The sequence below is a fragment of the Nomascus leucogenys genome, chromosome 15 (genome assembly GCF_006542625.1).
Source record: "Nomascus leucogenys isolate Asia chromosome 15, Asia_NLE_v1, whole genome shotgun sequence".
Classification (NCBI taxonomy): Eukaryota; Metazoa; Chordata; class Mammalia; order Primates; family Hylobatidae; genus Nomascus; species Nomascus leucogenys.
In genome coordinates, this window is record NC_044395.1 from 52771846 (window position 1) to 52794239 (window position 22394).

Below are 22394 nucleotides of genomic sequence, written 5' to 3' on the forward strand. Positions count from 1 at the left end.
TTGTTTTTATTTTTGTTTCCTTTGAGACGGAATCTCACTCTGTCTGTTGCCCAGGCTGGAGTGCAGTGGCACAATCTCAGCTCACTGCAACCACTGCCTCCCAGATTGAAGTGATTCTCCTGCCTCAGCCTCCCGAGTAGCTGAGATTATACCTGCCAACCATCACACCCGACTAATTTTTGTATTTTAAGTAGAAGCGGGATTTTGTCATGTTGGCCAGGCTGGTCTCAAACTCCTGACCTCAGGTGATCCACCCGCCTCAGCCTCCCGAAGTGCTGATTACAGGCATGAGCCATCATGTGTGATCTACATATCCCAGTTTAAATGGTGTTCAGGTGCTTGATGCTTGTTGCACTTACTTCCCTCAAATAAAGGTGAAGGTGCTAATGTTTTCTTCTAGATGTTCTGAGACACATTTGCATCCAACAGAATGTTGAGAAGCATGCCTTTTTAAAAATGATATATTACTTATTTTATTAAAAAAACAGACTTTTCTCCCAAACTCATAACCATACTCTAAACACTGTACCTTTATAATGTGTATAGTTTGGTGCAAATGTAAAAACAAAAAAATGCATAAGATAATGCTATATAGAGTTTGCTGATGGTACTAAGTTGTAGCAGCGGCACCATTCAACTAAATTCAATAATTATCAGCAACAATGTATTAAGCACCTTTTTTTTTTACTTTTTTAATAATTTCAACTTCTATTTTAGATTTGGGGGTACATACGATGTTTCTTATATGGGTATATCACGTGATGCTGAGGTTGAGCGTACAATTGATCCCATTACGCAGATAGTGGGCCTAGTACCCAGTAGTTTTGCAATCATTTCCCTTTTCCTTCCCTCCCCACTCTAGGAGTCCCCAGTGTCTATTGTTGCTATTTTTATGTCCATGAGTATCCAGTGTTTAGCTCCCACTTATAAGTAAGAACATGTGGTATTTGGCTTTCTGTTCCTACGTTAATTTGCTTAGGATAATAGCCTCCAGTGGCATCCGCATTGGTGCAAAGGGCGTTATTTTGTAAGTAATTTTCAAGGCTACTTTATCGAGATGAGATTGACATAGAAAAAGTTGTACATACTTAATGACGAATTTGGAGATATGTATGCACGCATGAAACCATCACCGCAATCTATGCCATAACACAACCATCACTCCAAAAGTTTTCTCCTGTTCTCTTCTTTTTTTGTTATTGTTTTCCTTTTGTGATGAGAACAATTAACATGTTTAGCAAATGTTTAAGCAAGCAGTATTGGTGACTATAGGCACACATTGTTCAATGGACCTCTGACTTATCTTGCATAACTGTTAAATTTATTCTTCTCACAATCACTCTGAAAGGTACTGCCTCATGTTCAAATGAAGATAAACTTCGAGCTTGTCAAAGTTTACCTAACTACAGAGAGGCAGAGCTGGGATTTAAATATTCCATTTTAATGCCCATTACACCTGCCATATCCCTTCCCTCCCTCTTTTTATTCTTCCATCCCATTGCCACTTTCTCCCTTCCTTCTAATTTTCCTTTCCTCTTCCTTTATTTCCCTATTTCCTTTAACTTATTCAAATATTTATTGACTGTCTCCTTCTACTGTGTCAAGCTTCCTCCTTAGTATGATAGGGTAAATCCATTGTGAGTGTTCCTGCCTATATTTTAATTTTATTAATCACGAAAATAATAACAGAGAGTTACATAAGGAGCCAGTACTTACGGCTGATATTATGGTTCATAGTTCGTAACTACACAAAGCACTTAGTTTGTGGTTTTCATTGTGCATTTAGAAAAATGTGTTTTCATTTTATGGCTGTGATTTATAAATAGAATCTTATAATTGACCTTATATTTGTTAGCCACCATTCCAACCCTTCAAAAAATGGGAAAATCTCTCTCTCTCTCTCCCTCTCTCTCTCTCTCTGACATACACACACACACACACACACACACACACACACACAATTTACCTAAATAAGATCATACAGTCAGTTGAGTTTAGTAAGGTGTCCAGAAGTTTGCATGAATAGCCTTGTCATATGTGTCACTGTGGTCCTCTCACATATGAAGGCCTCTGCCCACTCATCAGCTTGCAGTTCTCTGGAAGGATGTTGAGTATGGGAGATACAGTGTATGGTCCCACACCAGGACCTTGTTCTGCCATCCAAGAGCTGAGCATCATTCCTTAAACTACTTCCCTTACCTACTTCTTCAATACTTTCATGATATATAAGATATAACTGGCAGCTATCAAACCTTATTGTCCATAGACGTCTACATGTCTGTCTTTCTGTACTAGGAGGTAAGGTCTCTGAAAGCAAAGTCTCTATCTTATATGATTTTATATCCTCAATATTTAGCACAACGCCTGGCACATAGCAGTCTCCCAAAAAATAAAGTGTTTATTGAATGAAAAAGTGTTGAATAAATATAGTGGCACATTAAGAAGTCACTATAGCCTGAAAGATTGACTGTAAAATTCTACCTAAAGCATACTAACGTATCTTCATCATCCTGGCTTACACTCTGTATACTGGGGGACCACTTTGTCATTTCATTACAATCAGCATTCATGGCGTCACTAAATGTTCCCAGACACAAAGCACTGTCACATGCATTAATTCTAGAGATCCTCTAAGGCATTCTAAGTGACAGGATAGGTTATTATTATTACTACCATTTTCCAGATCAGGGAGAAAAGAGATTCGGAGAGGCTAAATGATCTGTCCATGTCTCCACAGCTACTGACTATAAAGCTGAACTCAAAGTCAGTGTTCTTTCTCCTCTCAGCACAGTCTCTTTTCAAAATATTGTCAACAGTCTCTATGGCACATCTTCTTGGTGCACACCGCACTGTGTGCACATCACATTCAGGAACACATAAAACAATAAAGAACTAATACTTACATGGTACTTTTGAGTCAGTCACTATCATAAATAATTTAGTCTTCCAACAACACTATGCCTTGTTATGTTCATTTTAAGGATAAAGAAATAGAGCCACAGAGATGACATTAGACTCTCTAACTCTTTAAATAAAAAATCCACCAAGCCATAGGCTTTATTTATTGTAACCTCCATACATATGAGAGAAAAAAGATGATCTAGTAATATTACTCTATGGCTTGACAAAGAAAACTCGCAAGTATTTCTGCTTCAAAAATAGATTTATCCATTTAAATATTATTACCAGGACCACACAGTAAATAAGGCAACCAGTCAGAATTATAGTCTTCTTAGATATTATAATTCACAGAATATAACAACAATCTTTGAAGTTCACACACCATCTCCGTTTTTATGCATAACATTTGATGAGGAAAATATTATCTGCTTTTTTCAGTTGAGAAAGAAGAGGGAACATTTCTCCTTAGTATATCAAAATGTATTTCACCTACAGCTAGCCAGAAAATGGCTAGCTTCTGGAAACCATCATTCTCAGCAAACTATCACAAGGACAGAAAACGAAACACCACATGTTCTCACTCATAGGTGGGAATTGAACAATGAGAACACTTGGACACAGGATGGGGAACATCACACACCGGGGCCTGTCGTGGGGTGGGGCGAGGGGGGAGGGATAGTATTAGGAGATATATCTAATGTAAATAACGAGTTAATGGGTGCAGCACACCAACATGGCACATGTGTACATATGTAACAAACCTGCATGTTGTGCACATGTACCCTAGGACTTAAAGTACAATAATAAAAATAAATAAATAAATGAAAAAGAAAATGGCTAGCTTCAAGGTTCACTATTGGAATTTAATTGCTTAACATTGAGAGAAAAGAACAGTCTTGAGAAGCTCAAACATTACAATGTGGAAAGCAAAATGGCACAAAAGAATTACTAATGATGGAATATGGAAGATAAAATATTTTCATCTATAACTTGCACTGGACATATGAGGGCAAGCAACCTTCCTGGAAAATACAAAGCAAAAACTCTAAATAACAGTCAAGACTGGCTGGGCACGGTGGCTCATGCACATAATCACAGCACTTTGTGAGGCTGAGGCAGGCAGGTCACCTGAGGTCAGGAGTTTGAGACCAGCCTGGCCAACATGGTGAAATCCTGTCTTTACTAAAAATACAAAAATTAGCTCGACATGGTGGTGCGCACCTGTAGTCCCAGCTACTCGGGAGGCTGAGGCAGGAGAATTGGTTGAACCCAGGAGGCAGAGGCTGCAGTGAGCCAAGATCACACCACTGCACCCCAGCCTGTGCAACAGAGTGAGACTCTGTCAGAGAAAAAAAAAAAAAAAAACGCCAAATAAAATTCAATACATATTAATAGGTCATGTAAGATTAATTTGCAAATAAGTCATGTTATCAATAACGCAGTAGTTTCAGAGAAAGGAAGTAGAATCCCCAGGGAAGGGATCTGGGGGATATGTCTTTGGTCTCAATTGTTCTTCATAGGTAAGAGACTTGCATAACAGACAATTACCTTTCTAATCAGGGGCAGAATGTCCATTCCTACTCTCACACACAGACTATAGAATCTTCCTAGGTAATTTAGTTATTAATGGCTTACTATGTGCCAAGTATTATATTTGTATGTATATGTATATAAACACATATACATACACATATGTATAACACACACTGAAGAAAGAGAAGAGACAGTAACACTTAAAATACAGCATGTCATAGTATACATGTTCAATAAATGTTGCGATTACTATTAACTCTGCTTTAAGACTGTATCTGTTGTTTTTTAAAAGGTTCAGATACCCATGTATAAGGAAGCCCTCTTTTGGATAGTTTGGGCTGTTCCTTCTTTGGGACAGGGATTGGACTAGATTGGCATTTCCCAATTTCAGAACACTGAAACAGCAGGATTGTAATAGGTTGCTACTGTAATAGGTTCATTTGTACAGGCTTCTTCAATGACCAACTTCTAAAAAACATGTTTACCTGTGTCCATTGGAAATCTCCTAGAGCAGATGAAGTCTATGGTTTTCACAAAAATTTTGACCACCAAACCCTTACATGAGGCTTATCTTACAGGACACCAGTAGTGGGAAATGCTTGAGTAGATTTGTTATTATTATTTGCGACAGAGTCTGTCTGTGTTGCACAGGCTGGAGTGCAGTGGCGTGGTCTCGGCTCACTGCAACCTCTGCCTTCTGGGTTCAAGTGATTCTCCTGCCTCAGCCTCCTGAGTAGCTGAGATTACAGGCGCCTGCCAACTGTGCCCGGCTAATTTTTATAATTCCCATAATTGACTGTTTCCTACATTCTTGCCTGTACGGAAAAGGGAAGTAGCCTTTACTGTGTTTTAAAGTTATGGGTGCCATCTAGTGTTCATGCATTGTCAAAACACATTACTTAGAACCTGATGATGAAGGGTCCTGAAACTCCATTATAGGGATTTTTTTTCCAGGCCTACCCCTTATCCCCACCAGAGTTCCAAAATTAAAGTATTTAAGACGCCCAAAGACAAAGAAATCGTCACCTTGGGCTACATCTTATACATGCATTATAAGTGATCTTTTCTAATTTCTCTTTTATGTATTCTATTTCTCAGGGATTTGTTGCAGAACAGAATTCAGTAATTGAACCATATTCTTGATGTATTCATGGAGGAGAATTTAGGGCATTCAGTATGCAGCCACATTAACTAGTGCAGTCGCCTCCTCAGGCATTCTTTCTGCAGAAGGAAAGCTAGAAATGCTTCTCTTATTATTTGTTTCAGTGATTTGTTAGGAAAAAATGTGAAGCAGAGCACAGAGAAGCAATACCCCTAGAAAGAGATTATTTCCTGTCTCTCCAAGCAATTTTAATTTATTCATTCCTCAGACATCCAAAAATGATCACCCCAGCTGACTTGCTAACTCCAAAGCTCATTCTTGATATGGACTTTAAGTATTTAACAAACTGTGTTTCAAGATATGTGATTGGGAATATGTGTTGCCAGAAGTGAAATGCTGCAGCTGTCGAAGTGAAGGTATAATAGGTAACTAAATTTCCAAATTAGAATTTAAATTGCATTGTTGATTCAGAAAGAGTAAAAATGAGTCACAGCTCACATGGGTATTTCAAAAATTTTCAGGTCATCTTCATGTTTAGAAACGTGCAGAGGGGAAAGACTTGATTTGCCAGGACTCATTTTCAAGTTAATTAAATGTAATATGAGCACTATACACACTATTCCCCATCTTGGGGTACTGATAAGGTCTCCTTATATTGTCACCTCAAATAGCATTTCTAAATCTCTTCTGGTGTTGTTGCTTCCCCCTCCCCACTGCCATCCCCAGTAAAGTTGTCCCAAATTATTTCTTCGATTTCCTGAAGTGGTCCTCGTATGAGCCTACAAACCTCATCCCTTCCAGTCACCATGCCATACTTGCCATGCCCTTCCTCTCTGGCTCTGGCTCCCGGTCCCATGGAGGAACCTTGCTTTCCTAGTTTTCAGTATTGATGTTTTCTGCCTAAGAAACTCTCTCTCCCTTTGTGTGTTCCTGAAACAAGCACTCTCTGAAATACTAAAGAGAATCTGCGGCCTATGCAGTGTTAGGGACAAGTCTCATCTCCACAACTCAGTGCTATTATTTCACCTTGTCCCCAAACGTGAAACAGCTTAAATCGGAAATCTTATAAAACCTTTCACCTAAGCAACACCTTCAGCTTCTCTTCTCTCATCTTCAAAACTTGGAGTCACCCAAACTCCAGCAAAACCACTACCCTCCCCTCAGGAACAAGTATCAGTAAGGTTTCAGAAATTTCAAGGTACTGTATCAGCCAGGACATACTGTTAAACTTTGAAGTGAAATCCAACTAAGTGGAGTTGACGCTGTTTTTGAGGAGGTAAAAACTTATTGCCCTAAATCTGACCAGTTAAATTTAGAGCTCTGGTCCAGAAACCATGTGAAAGTTGCCTCTCCAAACCAGGCATTTGCTCTCTCTCTCTCTAACCCACTGCCTCTAGACCCATTGACTCTTCAGTCATTTCTGGCTTTTGCCTCTCTTAATTGTGGAGCCCATTTAGACTTCTCCCTACTTTACTGGATCTTTCTTCCTGCACAACTCAGAACTCACTGCTTCCCTGATCACAAGACCACCTCAGATGAAAACAGATGTGGCCTGTGAAGAGGATCCAGGGGAGTTACTCTTACTCAGCCTTGGCTTCAGAGCCCCAGTACCCAGGCTGACTCCTGGCCCAGCCACCCGAGTGTGGGTATTCAGCAGGGCCTGACTATGGGCACAGTTCTTTATTCCTGATGATTGCCCAGTGCATATAAACATCACCCATCACATACAGACTTCCAGCCTTGGGAAAGAGCAAACTGGACAAAAAGCATATCTAATCATAACCTTTTCCTGCTCTCTTTAAAGCCTTTCAATGGTGTCCTGCTGTTCTTAAAGCCTAAAATTGTTAACATAGCCCACAGAGTTTTGCAGTCTGGCCCCTGCCTGCCTGGACAGCCTGCTCCATCCACAATACTTCCCCTATTCTCACTGATGCCTCAGCCACCCTGGATTTTTCATTACCTATAGTCAGGGATGCTATTCAAAATTTTTACACCTTGGCATAACCCTGGCACCAGTCCACACAATGAATGGCCATAGTGCCACAGATGCCAGACAGCAGGGCAGTGGGGACTTCTAGGGAGCCGGAGTTGTGGGTCACTCAGGAGGGCTCAGGACAGCAGTTATTTACTAACAAACCACACACAAGTGTGTTTCGCTGTTGTACCAAAAGGAAGAGCCGTATCACTGATTGGGGATGGAGCAGCAGCCCTGTCCCCTCTGTGCTGAGCTCCCTGCTACCTCCAGCCAGTTCACTGAATTTCCTCCGAAAAGGAACTTGGAGTAGACAAGGAAAAATCCTCCATTATCTAAAAGGGACCAGAGAACTCATGAATTGCCCCAAGCATCGCTTAAACAGCATCCCCATTGTCTGACACAGAATCCGGCTGTGTAATATATGTTAAAGAAAAACAGTAAATAGGCTGGGCATGGTGGCTCACGCCTGTAATCTCAGCACTCTGGGAGGCCGAGACGGGCAGATCACCTGAGGTCGGCAGTTTGAGATTAGCCTGACCAACATGGAGAAACTCTGTCTCTACTAAAAATACGAAATTAGCTGGATTTGGTGGCACATGCCTGTAATCCCAGCTACTCGGGAGGCTGAGGCAGGAGAATCGCTTGAACCGGGAGGCAGAGGTTGCGGTGAGGCGAGACCATGCCATTGCACTCTAGCCTGGGCAACAAGAGCGAAACTCCTTCATATATATATATATGTAGGTGTATATGTGTGTGTGTGTATATATATATATAAAACAACAACAAAAAAGAAAAACAATAAATAAAGTTTGTGGGCACTCAGTAAACTGTGTAGGGAAACAAAATTAACATTGCTGCTTTCCAGTTACATTCCTTAAGTCCTGCTTATTCAATGTGTCATAAACACACTATATGTCACAATTTAGCAAGGTGCAGTGAAAATGGTACATTGGGAACCATATACTTAACATCAGACTTGTAACACCTAACTCACAACATGACTACTCAAAGGATTTAACTGTAAGCAGCTTTCAAACTTAACTCAATGCACCAGTAAAACACCAGCTTTTCTCACAGTGGTACTTCCAAAACTCTGTATAATAGTGGATGTATGAAATGCTCCATAAAAAAGGTTCATAATTCAATGGAAGATCTGAGAAGTCCTGTAGCAAATTTTTTAAACACTGATAAAGCATTTTTTAACATTATTTAACAAAATAACTTTTTTAGTCTTTGGATATAAATTACTATCAAGTGAAACATATTTTTTTAAAATTCTGTTATAATCTCCAGAAAACCTCTTGCAGGTATTTTATTTGACAGAAGTAATATTTTCACTTTAAAATCTTGTTTGCAGAGCTCTGAGACATTCACAAAGTACCAAAAGCTACTAGACACTAAGGATGCAAAGTGAAAAAAGCATTGTGTCCTCAGTGAACATGTAGCCTCATGAAGGGAGACAGACAAATAAATAGGTTATTTCCAATATAACGTGGAAATGCTAATGGTAAGTTCCAGGGACCACATGGGCATAAAGAAGAGACCATCCTTAGCTCAGCCTGGGAAAGTAAGAAGGATTCCAGAGGGGAAACTTCCCAACAAAGAGGTCACCTAGAAAGCAAAACCAGTAGAGAATCAGATATAAAATGCCTAACCTTTATTGAATATATACTCTACACCAAGCATTTTGCTCGATACTGCACTATGATTTCACTGAATTGTCCCAACAACCTTGTTGGATTGAAGGCTCAGAGAAATTAAATAATTTGTCCAAGATCACACAGATAATCAGTAATGATGGTGGTATTTGGAACACTGTTGCTTCTGATTTCAAAGCTACGCTCTTTCTGCAATGCAGGCCTTCACAAAAGAATTGAATTTGGCAGTTTACTTATGTCTGAGGCAGTCCATACTCAAAGTCTGGTTAATGAAAGAAGCATAAATGCCTAAAAAAAGAGCAATTAAAAGGAGACATATGAGTCACCACAGGAAGCCATTGTATACGAAGGCTGTAGGATTGAAGTACTTAGAAGCAACGTTCAGATCCTTTGAAGCTTCCCTTGAGGATGAAACTGTGTTTTATTCATCTCTGCACCCTTGTTGATTAACTTAGGACCGAGCTACTGAGCAAATGTTTAATGAATGAATGAATGAATGAGTGGCTCATCTTTGCCCACTTCTCCGAAGGCAGTTGGGAATCCTAGGGCCCCTCTCAGTTGTATTAATCTGAGCTCTGGCCAATTAATCCCTTCTGTCCTGAAGATTCAGAATACATTAAAGCTTTTAGCTTTCTGGCCAATGGAATATATTTCCAATTCAGACAGATCATTTCCTAAATGACTAAAAGGAATTCCTATAGATCAGAAAAATATTAGTTAAATATTCTATTACATATTAAATGCTAAATACTTGATGATCATTTAAAATATGTCTATGACATATTCTCTTCTTCCAAAAAGATATGTAGGTAGCAAGGACTTCCTATACAAGTTTCAAAGGATGGATTAACACCTGTTCCAATGCCTTCTCTATGTAAACATTTAAACTGTGGTATAATAGCTGATCACAGATAAAGGGGAAATCGTGCAAAGAGATCTCAGGTTTTAAAGGAGTGATGCACTCCTCCTTTAAAACCTGAAATCTCTTTTGAGTCAAAAAGTGAACGGATTTTTAGTCCAATTTGTTTTGGCCTCAGAATAACCTATTTTATTAGCTAATCTCTAATAACTCTTAGATATGCATTACCGTATATGTGTATAAAGTACCTCACTGTGATTATCTCATTTGATCCTCATAGGGTCCCTTCAGGATAGGTAGGAAAGTGATCATGCTGCTGTTTTATTCAAGAAGAAACTGAAGGGTTCAATAGTTTTCTAACTCAAAGCCTGTTCGACTCTAGGTATAGGCTTCCTTCTTTCATGACAAGCTCCCTTACCTCTAACGCTAACTACTCTAGGAATATACCTGATGGGAGCTTGACTGGTGAATTTACCTCCTGGAGTTCTTGACTCCAGACAAGAGACATCAGCTCTGGGTAACTTATATGAAAAATTGGAGAAATAACAGATAGTCCACAAGCTCTTCAGGAAGCCTGAGGAACCAGGCTCAGAGGCCAGGGAGGAAATCCTCCTACTAAGGGTGCTGGGCTGTCACCACTGGCCACTTGTAGCCAAACCATACTGCCGTGAAAAATCTCTATTTCCCCATGTACCTTCCACGTTAGTGTGGGGATGCTAAATTCCCAACTGGAACATCTGCTTGACTTGCCCTGTTGTAGCTGTCGAGGGGTGGGAAAAGGGAATAGCTGCCCCCTCCAGCTTCTCTAATGGGGGTAAGGCTGTGTCTCCTTCCTGTCTTGAATTGTCCCCAAATAAGAAGCATATCTGAACACTGGGTAGATAAATGACAAATGACCATCAGGGATTATTTGGCTCACTGAGCTCTATTTGAGGAACGTTTTTGGTCTAGTATCTTAAGGATCATAAGTGCTTCTTAAACAATAGAAATTGTTTCAGAGAGAAGCTTCTAGTGGGAGGAGCCTAGGCCTGAGAGAATAAAAGGAGAGGAATTGAAGACAGAAAGGATGAGAGATATATTGTGTGCTTCCTACCTAGTAAGAACTTCACATAGTTTGATTACTATTATCTTGCAGGTCAAAGTTCTGAGACTCTGAGAGGTTAAATAATTTGGTTAAGACCAGACTGTAATAAAAGGACTGGACTCTAGGTCTGCCCAACTTCAAAGTCAGTATTTTTTTCATCTTTCACGCCAACTCCATAGATTCTATCAACTTTGATCATGTTACTCCTCTGCTTTATATCTTTCCACAAGTTCCTGCTGCCTTTCCATCCAAATTCCCTCGTTTAGTGACAAGGGGTGCAGTTATCTCCTTTGAGTTTGTTCTAGAGAGAAATGCAATAGAATGGGAACTAGAGGGTAGAGTTTGTTTTTTGTAACAGTGTTTATATGTTGATGGAAATGATTCAGTAGAGAGAAGGAAATTGGTGATGTATTTAGCAATTCGTATAAATGTATATTAAGTGGAAGAAGTGGAAAACACTTTGTGTGGCTGTATGGCTGTGACTCTTATTTGTTAATTATTTGATTTATTGAATATCTCTTATTGATTTATTTTGTTTATTGCTGTATTCCAAGAGTTTTGAAAAGTACCTGACACTTTATAAGTGTTCAATAACGAAAGCATGACTGTGAAATATTATTCTAGTGTCTATAGGAAATAGAGAGGCAAATCAGACATTGATCTTACCTCCAGGGGCTGATAGCCTAATGGAGACGTAAGATATGAACATGTTTGTAATGCATGGCAGATTGATAAAAAGAAACAACTACTTTGACTTATTCTTCTCAGGCTGGCATTATTTAAAATCCATCCATCTCAAAAAAAATCCATAATAAGTTTCTTAATTCCAAGTATCATCTTACCTTCTTCATCATCACCATCACCACTTCTGACACCATTCACTCCGCCACATGCAATGACCGCTCTCAACAACTGACATAAGTGGAGAGTCGATGAGTGTCCTATAACAGCAAATTGCTCATACATGAGCTGCTTCTCTCTTTTTACCACCCCAAATTCCCAAGGGCAGCATTGGCCTTTTCTCTGCCTCCTAACTTCTGCTCAGGTTCTGAACAACTGCAGAGCTTGAAGCAGCAGATATCATGAGTCATGAGATGTGAACTTTCCAGCTAGTATAGAGGTCAGTAAGGGTAAGCATTGTGTCTGGATCATCATCGCATCCCAGAATCTAACCCAGTGCTAGGCACACACAGGTGTTCATAGGTGATGAATAAATTAGAGCATCAAAGAACTTGAAGAAATCTTTGCTAAGGGGAAAGGAAAGCTTTTGCAGAATTTCTTCTAAGTTTTTTCCCTGAAATTCTCAGAAGATTCTTTTATAAGTAGTTTGTGACATCTATGAGCCAACCTACTGCCTTGTTTTCCAGTTTAAGTGTCAGTTGGTTGGAAGAGAGAAATCCTGGATGAATAACTTACCAGAGAATAACTAAATATGGATCAGTAGATAGGATCCCAGGGGTAGCATTTTTCATTGGAAAAAACTGTTCCTATACTACATATTTGCTGTGCTTTTGAAATGTCAGGGCTCATCAGTGAATCAGTAAAAAAGAAAATATTCCCTTCTTCAGTTGTCAGGCCCACATTATTTTCTGCCCCAGAAACAACTATCTCCAGGGAATATTTTCATTTGAAACATCCACTCTCTTGCCCTGAAAGCCATAAAAGATGAGACAAATCACTCCGAAAGCAGGTACCAAGGTCTGGACTTTTCGGCCTGAACCATAGTTTACCTTGTTACATACAAAATGCTTAGGCATCGTCATTCTAATAATGTGGCTGATAGCAGTGATAATAATTGGTTGTTTCTGAATAGTACTTTTGATTTATGGAGCAATTTTAAAGTTTTTATTCTTATGGCAACCTTGAGACAGGCAGGGGATGGTATTATAATAACTTTTTATGAAGAAACCAAGCCTCAGAGATGCCTAGTAGAGAATACAAACTGATAATATTAAATGGAAACCTGACTATTTAGCTGCTCTTTTCGTATACTTTTTTCTAGTTATTTTCATAAACTGTGGCCTACGAACTTGTTGTTCCCATAAGACCATAAACACGTAGAGACCGGGATTATTTCCTAAAAATCCACAAGATGGCAGTAAAAGATTTTACACTGAACTGGAGACACTTCTGGAATGTGGCCTTTTGCCGAGTTTTCATACTAGTGATTGTATTTGATCACAGTATTACAAACTGGTTATCATAATGATAGCTTTTAAAAATATAACTCAATGAATTTAAGTTGAATTCAAACCTGAAAGTAGCATTTGTGGCTTTGTTTATTATTATTATTATTATTATTATTATCATGAGGGTCCTATTTTTAAACATAAGAAACCACTAGGAATCAGCTGGGAGCTGATAGCCAAGATTTCTTGAGAAAGCTCAAAATGAGAAATGTTACTGCTTCTTCAACGTTGGACTGACCTATAATTCTCCTGCTTGAAGGAGAGAAATAGAGGGGGTCAGGAAAAGGCCAATAGTTAATCTTCCTTATAATGTAATTTCTTGTTATCTCTATGTTCAGAATCTTTCCTGGAGGGAAACTTTCCTGATGGACCCATGCTGCTGTAAAACATATTCCAGGAATATTTATTGCCCATATCATCTCTCAGGTTTTGTGTGCAACATAAACTATACTAAGCTATGGGTAGTTTTTCATGTGCTTTTATTATTCTACGCTCAGATTTATGATAGAATTAAGAAGAATGAAGACTGCATTTTTCTTTCCTTTTTTTTTTTTTTTTTTTTTGAGATAGAGTCTTGCTCTGTCTCCCAGGCTGGAGTTTAGTGGCATGATCTTGGATCACTGCAACCTCAGCCTCCCAGGTTCAAATGATTCTCCTGCCTCAGCCTCCCAAGTAGCTGGGGTTACAGGCATGTACCACAATGCCCAGCTAGTTTTTGTATTTTTGGTAGAGACGGGGTTTCACCATGTTGGCCCGGCTGGTCTCGAACTCCTGACCTCAGGTGATCCACCTGCCTCAGCCTCCCAAAGTGCTGGGATTACAGGTGTGAGCCACCACGCCTGGCCTACATTTTTCTTTCATTTGCCGGAGGGTCTGCCTCCATGCTGAGCGGGGTACTCCCTTTGTTGATGGGGCTCATGATCATCATCAGGCACATATGGACCAGTAGACTCTGGAATTGAGAACATCGGAGAAAATCACACTGTTTCTGTTTCCAACATAAAGGCAAGCAAGTGTTCCTTAGCATCTCCTTTGTGTGTAGCAGACAGGACTTACGCCTCAAAAAGATGGCAGTGGATTTGCATAAACATGTAAAAACTTAAAAGTGAACATCAGGTATCTCTGGTTTTAAAGTCCTTCGGGCACTCTCTTATGCTACCCAAATTTCTCTTTCCCGTTTTCCTGACTTTTCTTCTCTAGTGTCTTTTTACCTTCATATTCATAGTCATTTCTTATGACAAAGAGTGCAACCTTAATTTCTGCTTACTTGTCAGAGATTCTCTTTTCACCTTGGGTGGCTCATCATCTTTCCCTGAAGGAAAATATATATATATCTTTCATACCCTTACTAACATAGATTTAAACCTCCTGTCAGGAAATAAGATACTCTACTCCATTCCTCTATTTATTCATGTATCCTCTCATCCCTGTCTACAACAAACTTGATAGGTGACATGTTTATGTCACCTTGCTATGCGGAATGTAGTGATGACTAAGCCATGTGTCATGTCCTTGGGATGGGATGCTTGTAGTCTAAGAGAAGAAATGAGCAGGTCCACCCTGAATTATACTATAAGAAAAGTACAGTGAGGCAAGGGAGTTCCATAGAAAAGGCAAAACCTCACCAGGTATTCTGAGGAGGATTCATGTTTTCCTTGGTAATGGAAAGACCTTCCCAGATCCTCACTGCAAGTCTAAGATAAACCATTTTTTCATCAGGCCACAAAGGAAGAACATGAAGTCCAGTGCAGAAGTTTTGAAAAGCAGGGGTGCTCAAGAATTATCAACAGCCCAGACCAACAAGACACCAGATGCAGGAGGCTATTTGGCCTCTGAATAAACGGGATGAGGAGTTTAAGCGCTGGACTAGGCTAGGAAAAGCAAACAGCTCCCAGGAGCAACAATTCAGTTACTCAGGGCAACCTGAACAAACTCCTGATCTTCTCACTCCTCTGTAAAGTGAAAAGACGGAGACTCAGGATCTTTAAAGGCCCTTCCAGCTCCAATAAGCTAGGAATGTATGTGTTTGAGAGAACTCTGTGTGATAAAAAGGATGCACTGAAGGGTATTTGAAAAATTAATTTATGATTAGTTATGACTAAACATATGTTAGTTATGAATAAAGACTTCCCTTTATTTTATTTATTTATTTTTTAATTAGAGACAGGGTCTCGCTGCTGCTAGATTGTGCAGTAGCACAATCATAGCTCACTAAACCTTTGAGCTGGGCTCACCCAATCCTCTCACCTCAACTTCCCAAATAGCTAGGACTATGAACATGCGTCACCATGCCCAGCTAATTTTTAAAATATTTTTAAGATACAGGGTCTCACCGTGTTGCCCAGGCTGGTCTTCAACTCTTGGCCTCAAGCAGTCCTCCCACCTCAGCCTCCCAAAGCACTGGGATCACAGGTCTGAACCACCTCACCTAGCCTAAGACTTCCCTTTAAATAATAAAAGTTTTAAAATCAGAAATTAAAATTGAAGGCATACATTCATACTTTTTTCAGAGTCCATTGGTTGTAACTTAACCATCCAAATAAAGTCTCAATTCCTCGATATAGCTTCTCTTAACTTGTCCAGCCATATCTCTAAAAGTCAGTCTTTTCTCCGTCATGTGACTATATCTGACATTGTATCCTCTCCTGAAAACTTTCCCCACTCCACCTTCTTCTGAATAACTCTTCTATTCTATTCATCCTTCACATCTTAGATTGTTATATTCTCTAAATGCCTTCTCTTGCCATTCCCACTCCACCTTCCCAAGACACACAGGAACACCTCCAAGTTAGGTACCCCTCTTAATGTGCTTCATATATCCCATACTCTTCCTGTGACAGCACTTACCATGCTAATTTTTAAAGACATGTTTAGTACTCCATTTTCCTCACTGCATTGTAAGCCAGGACAATGCCTGTCTTGTTTCCTGACATATAATATATCTTATAAATATATAATGAATGAATGAAGCTAGATTACTATTTTAAGTCAGTAGATTCTGAGTAAAGATCTAGTAAAATAAATGCATGGCCAACAATGCATGGGCAGTATACACCTATATTGCGCAGGACACGATGTTAGGTACTGTCCCTGTAGGCTGATTCTTTAAAGGTTTACAGCTGACAGGAATGTGTGTAACGTAACAAAGCTTGAAGAATATTATAAGATATTGTGTCTGACATCTCAAAAATCAAAATGTGGAACAAACAAAATGTAGTTGTATCTTTTGTATAGCAACCACTAGAGGGCAATGAAGGCAAATGTTGAACATCCTTTGGGGAAAAGGAATTGTAAAATGTTTCCTGATTGAAATCGGGGCATATAATCTTATGTTTGGGATAGTTATAGGACCTGTAGGCTGTGGTTTCTGTGATTATGGGTTTAGTAGTTATAATTACCTTTCTAGTGTGGAATTAAAACATAGATTATCTGTGATAATGACATCACCTTACACTGCATACATTATCTCATATGAACCTCCTATAGCACTACCAGGGAATATACTATTTTCCCATTTTCCAATGAAAAAAACTGAGGTTCAGAGGCATTAAGCTACTAAGTAGCCATAAGGTAGCAAAATATTGACACAAATCCTATAAATACTTATTAACTACTTAAATTTACCAGGCATACAAAATTCTCTGCTAAGACAGACAGTCTGGGAAAATACAGGTTCCAAAATTAATTGTACCAGTTTAGAATGGAGACATATGGTAACAGCGCCTTAAAAGAAGATCTTGTGGTTTTAGGTAGCCATCTGATGATGCTGCCAATAGGCTAATAGGCTGGAGCCTATTTACAGAAATGTAGTTCTGGAATGTGGGAAGGAGACCTCCTTCTGTCTCCACACTGGTTAGACTCTATCTAAGCTATATGTTCCACTGTAGTTGCTGCATTTTTATAAAGATACCAAGAAGCCACAGACTAGGATTAAGATTCCTGGACATGATATATTAGAGGGTGAATGGGAAAGTGAAATGTCCCAAAGAAGGAGAGAGGAAGAGAGGGAATTAGACACAGTGATGCTTAAGTTATAGGCTCAGGAGCCAGAGTGGGTCCAAGTTGGCATACCTACTAAAACAGGAAGTTAATAATTCCAGAGATCTGGTTTGGCCTCTTATCCATGTCAGATATTGAAGAGAATACATGTTTGTATTCTCCAGGATTCACACAGAGCTAAAGAAGAAGGCTTTTTACTGCTTTAATCTGAGCAGACATCAGAAGCACTTCCCAGAGGCCCCCATGAGGCCCGTGTGCAGGAGCTAAGCATGGCCTTGTTTGGTAACTGCAGTAGCTGAAGTAAAGTGAAAGGCATTGAACATTCAAACAGCTTCTTTCGGCTTGCCCCAGCAAGCTCAACCTGCAGCTTGCCTGCCACTTTCTTCCATTCTCTGCTCCATCCACCTCTTGTGTGTGTATCCCCAAGGTGGGCTGCAGGAGTTCTGTGGTCCAGCTGGAGCGTAGGCACTATGGGAGTAAATTTTCTTGGCCCCAGGATAAATCTGTGTCACCAACAGAGAACGCGCATCACAGGGTCAGCTGGCCCTTAACCAACCTTCCCACCTCTGGTTACGTGATGGTAACTATCCAGAATGAATTTATTGAGAATTTTGCTTCAGAGGAGGTTATTCACCACAGTAAGGTCTCCATTATAAGAACTGGATCAGTTAACATGGCCCGTGCAATCACCATGTTATAAAAGACTTGAGGGATGAAGTTGCCTTTGTAGCTGTTGATAATGGTGAATTGAAGGGTGTGAGACAATGGATCTTAAACATGGCAGTCTTTTCCTAAAACTGCCAAATAGTGCTTCCAGCGAAGATTATCTCATCTCTGTAAACTCCAACCTAGTGATTATCACATCAGGTGCCTGCCAGGAAAAAGGTGAAACACTTTAATGTAGTCAGTCTAAATGTGGCCATCGTTAAATTAATGATGTCAAATATTACTCAATATAGTCCTGCTGCAAACTGATAGTTTCCAGTCCAATGGATATCTTAATTTATGTAGCTCGGAAGTTGAGTACATTTTTCGAAACCCATATTATTGGAAATGGCTGTAATCTGGACACTGCCCATTTCCATTTCTTGACTGTGCAAATGTTGGAATCCACTCTGGAAGCTGCCATGGGTGGATCTTTGGAGAGTGTGGGGACTCAAGTGTTCCTGTGTGGAGTGGAGTGAACATTGCTGGTGTCCCTCTGAAGGATCTGAACTCAGATAAAGGAATTGATCAAGATCTAGAGCAAGGGGGAAAATGTCCACAAAGAAGTGATTGCCAGTGCTTATGAAATTATGAAAATGAAAGGTTATACTTCTTGGACCATTGGCCCATCTGTAACTGATTGAACAGAAAGTATTTTAGAGGATCCTAGGAGAGTGCATTCAGTTTCCACATAATTAAGGGCCTCTATGGAATGAATGAAGTATTCCTCAGTGTTCCTCGTATCTGAGAGAGAATGGTCTTGCAGACCTTACACAGGTAAAGCTGACCCTTGAATAGGCAGCCCATTTGTAAAGGAGCACAGAAACACTTTGGGAATTCAGAAGAAGCTCAAGCTTTAAAGTTGTGTAAAGCTATCATTCTGAAATTATAGAAGAAGAGAAATAGTAGTTTGGGGATTATATATAAACGTTTTGAATAAACTTGAATTCCTAAAAATTGGAAACAGGAAAGGGAGTAGAGTGATGGCCCTGTTTATTTAGCCTCTATCGCTTTTATTATTAGCATCCAGATGCTGAATGATACTTATTTTTTACAATTCCTAAGTGATTGCATCAAAGAAGGTGTTTTTGAAACCTCTGATGTGCCAGTACTTGCCTTGTATGTATATGCACTTGCCATTTGGTCCAAAAGAATGTATGATCTAGATGTTTATTGTTTTATAGAAATCCTGATTCTTTTAAATACATTCTAGTATTTTTTGGTCTGATGGGCTTATATTATACTCATTTACAAACTCTTTTTAGAAGTCGTTACTTTTTCTACAATGTAAAAATAAAAGTACACATAAAGAAAAAAAAAGTGAGTCTCAATCCTGACTCTGTTGTTTGTAATTGTGAATTTCGGCAATTTATTTAACTTCTCTGTACCTCAGTTTTCTTATCAATAAAATGATGACTGTGTCTACATATAGGACTTTTATGAGGAGAAATTGATAATACACGTGGTGTTTAGTGTAACATTTCGCACCTGGAAGGATTTGATAAATGTTGGCTATTATTTTTGTTGTTGTTGCTGCTGCTGCTGTTGTTTTTGTTGATAAAGCACTTGCAAGACCATTCTGCAGAAATGAAGGTAGACTTATTTGTGTTGCCCTAGAAAATGCTATTAGAACCAAAAGAGGCATCATCTAAAAGCAAGAGTTCGTAACAGGTTTAGTTTCAAATACTGTTTCTACCATATATCGCCTAACTGATATTGAACAAGTCACTCAACCTTACTCAGTCTCCATTATCTGATGTTACTGAGGACTTAATGTGTCTGTTCACTGTGCTAAGCACTGTGGGTAGAGTGAAAAGGCCTTGTGTCACTGCATTGTAGTTACTCAAGCAGGAGCCAGCTGACCATCTGCAGGCATTTAGAGGGCTTGGGAGAAAGCATTCCTGCAAAGGATGGAATTTTTTTTATCAAATCTCAGAGGATCCTTTAAAGAATCTTTGTTTCTGCTCTTGAAAATGTTGGAAATGAAATTTGTTCTCACTTTCAAATTGTCTTCATCTGATACGGCAAAAGGCTGGTCCTCAAATGGACTTGCATTCAAAAGTATTTCCCTTGAAGTAGTATCTGCCTTTTGAGGGTAACTGGATTCCTTTATTTCTCAAAGGTTAAGAAGATGAAAAACAGGCCGGGCGCGGCGGCTCACTCCCGTAATCCCAGCACTTTGGGAGGCCAAGGCGGGTGGATCACGAGGTCAGGAGATCGAGACCATCCTGGCTAATACAGTGAAACCCCGTCTCTACTAAAAATACAAAAAATTAGCCGGGCATGGTGGTGGGCGCCTGTAGACCCAGCTACTAGGGAGGCTGAGGCAGGAGAATGGCGTGAACCCAGGAGGCAGAGCTTGCAGTGAGCCAAGATTGCGCCACTGCACTCCAGTCTGGGCGACAGAGCGAGACTCCGTCTCAAAAAAAAAAAAAAAAAAAAAAGAACATGAAAAGTATGGCTTTGGAACCAGCAAGAGGTTTGAACCCTGCTTTACTATCAACTAGATGTGCAAACTTTGGACAAGTACTTAGCTTCCCCAAACTAAGTCTTCTTATTTATAAAATGGAGCCAATGACTCCTGCTTCAAAGGATTGTTATGGGGGTTAAATGTGCCAAGGGGTATAGAGCACCCATCATGGTGCCTGACACAAAGCAAGTGGTCCTGCCTTCTTTGACAGTGCCACCAACAGTCCCAGTGCTCAAGGCTCTAAGAATGAGCATCAACTCTAAGAGGAATGGGCATTGGCCTTTTGGTCATCATCCCATCTCCTCAACTCGGTAGCATTGTGCAGCTCCTGCCAGATAAAAGCTGACCTCAAGTACATTTCCCACAATTCTGGTCCCTCCTCACACTCTATGGTACCTAGGGGTCTAGTGTCCTCATGCTCTTTCTTGTCTGTCCTTCAGTGAAAGAAAACAGATGAAGGAGTTCACACTGAGGTTGAATGTTAGGAAACAGGCAAAGCATTATTTCAACTAACTATATCGAGATTTTCACAGTATATCTACCAAGCTTAAGACCAAAACAGTGAATCTCAAATGGTGGGATTATAGGATTCCCAGTAAACCTTACGAGGAAAGAATTTCAGAAACATCGTAAGTGCTTCATAGGATTATTCATTTATACATCTCAAAGATGGCTACATAGGGCTGTGATCTTCTTCATGCCAAACCCAAGTCTTATTTTTATTGATTTCAGTACATGACATGACACAGCCCCTGGCACATTGTGGGTGTTCAATAAATGTGGACTAGATAGTCTTCAGGCGATATCAGATGGACAAATATATTTCTTAGCCCATCTATTACTGTTAAACACAACCACAAACCATCTATAAAACACTGGGATGGGAGAGTTGGAAGACATAGAAGTATTTTGCCTTAGTGTTAAAGATAGAGGAAATAACACTTCTAGAAAATGCCCTGTAACTGGGGAGAATTTCACAGAAGAAGTAGGATTTGAATTGAGCTTCCCAAGGCAAGGGTGGCAGCATGACATGTGGCTACCAAGAAGAGTGTTCCCAGCCCAGTAGACAGATGGAAGTTCAAAAGCTACTAGTAAAGGGTGTTGATGACAAGTTCTAGGTAGAAGCTAGCTTGTTTTGAAAACCTGAACCCCAGCATACATATTCTTGTCTTCATTTTAGTTTCCTTGGAACACTTTAAACACTTCTCCCACATTTTTCTCTCACACTTCTACACACTCCCAGTCCTCAGTCTCTGCCACATATACAGCAGTGGAAAAAATGGGGCTCTCTTTCTCTTTCTCTCTGTTATACTAGTTTCCTCTGATCTTTTGCTCAGTAATATATCACAAAACAACTTTCAGCTCATTAGCTGACAACTTTAATTTTGTTCTTTTAGAATAGTCAAAGATTTACTCTTTTCCCTGATAGCCAACAATACATAAGGCTTTAATGTCCCTTTTCACATTTGCTAAGGCTAAAATTTTCACAGCATTTAACTCAAATTTAAACTTCCTAAAAGTATTTTGGAAAAAAGAACCAGGAAGATTTATTTTAACATTATTTTTCTTAATCAAAACAGCAAATGTCGTGAATTTTACACACTAAACATACATTTTAGTGAGGAAATGCTCTTCTAGAAAAAAATTGAAATTGTACATGCTATTTATGTTAAAAAGTAGAAATTAAAATTTTCTTTTAGTGGTATTAATAATGGTATTAGGCTGAACCATATGAAATTGCCATTTTTGTAGGTCAAGTTGAATATTGTCAATTTTGTGTGGTTCCACCTAATCCAGACTTTTGCATAGAGGTTACAGCCATAGATTATGCTAAGAAAAGAGTCTTCAAAGGATTTAGTACAGAAAAATTGAATTTATTGGTTTACTGATTTGAAAAGGGTGCTTAAACAAAGCAGAAG

The 22394-nt window shown here is 39.5% G+C and overlaps 1 protein-coding gene across 20 annotated transcripts in view; it reads left to right on the forward strand.

The window, feature by feature from the left end:
• DLG2 (discs large MAGUK scaffold protein 2) overlaps positions 1–22394 on the forward strand; it is a 2190999-nt gene that overhangs the window by 1792360 nt on the left and 376245 nt on the right. The gene's annotated exons all lie outside the window — the stretch shown is intronic.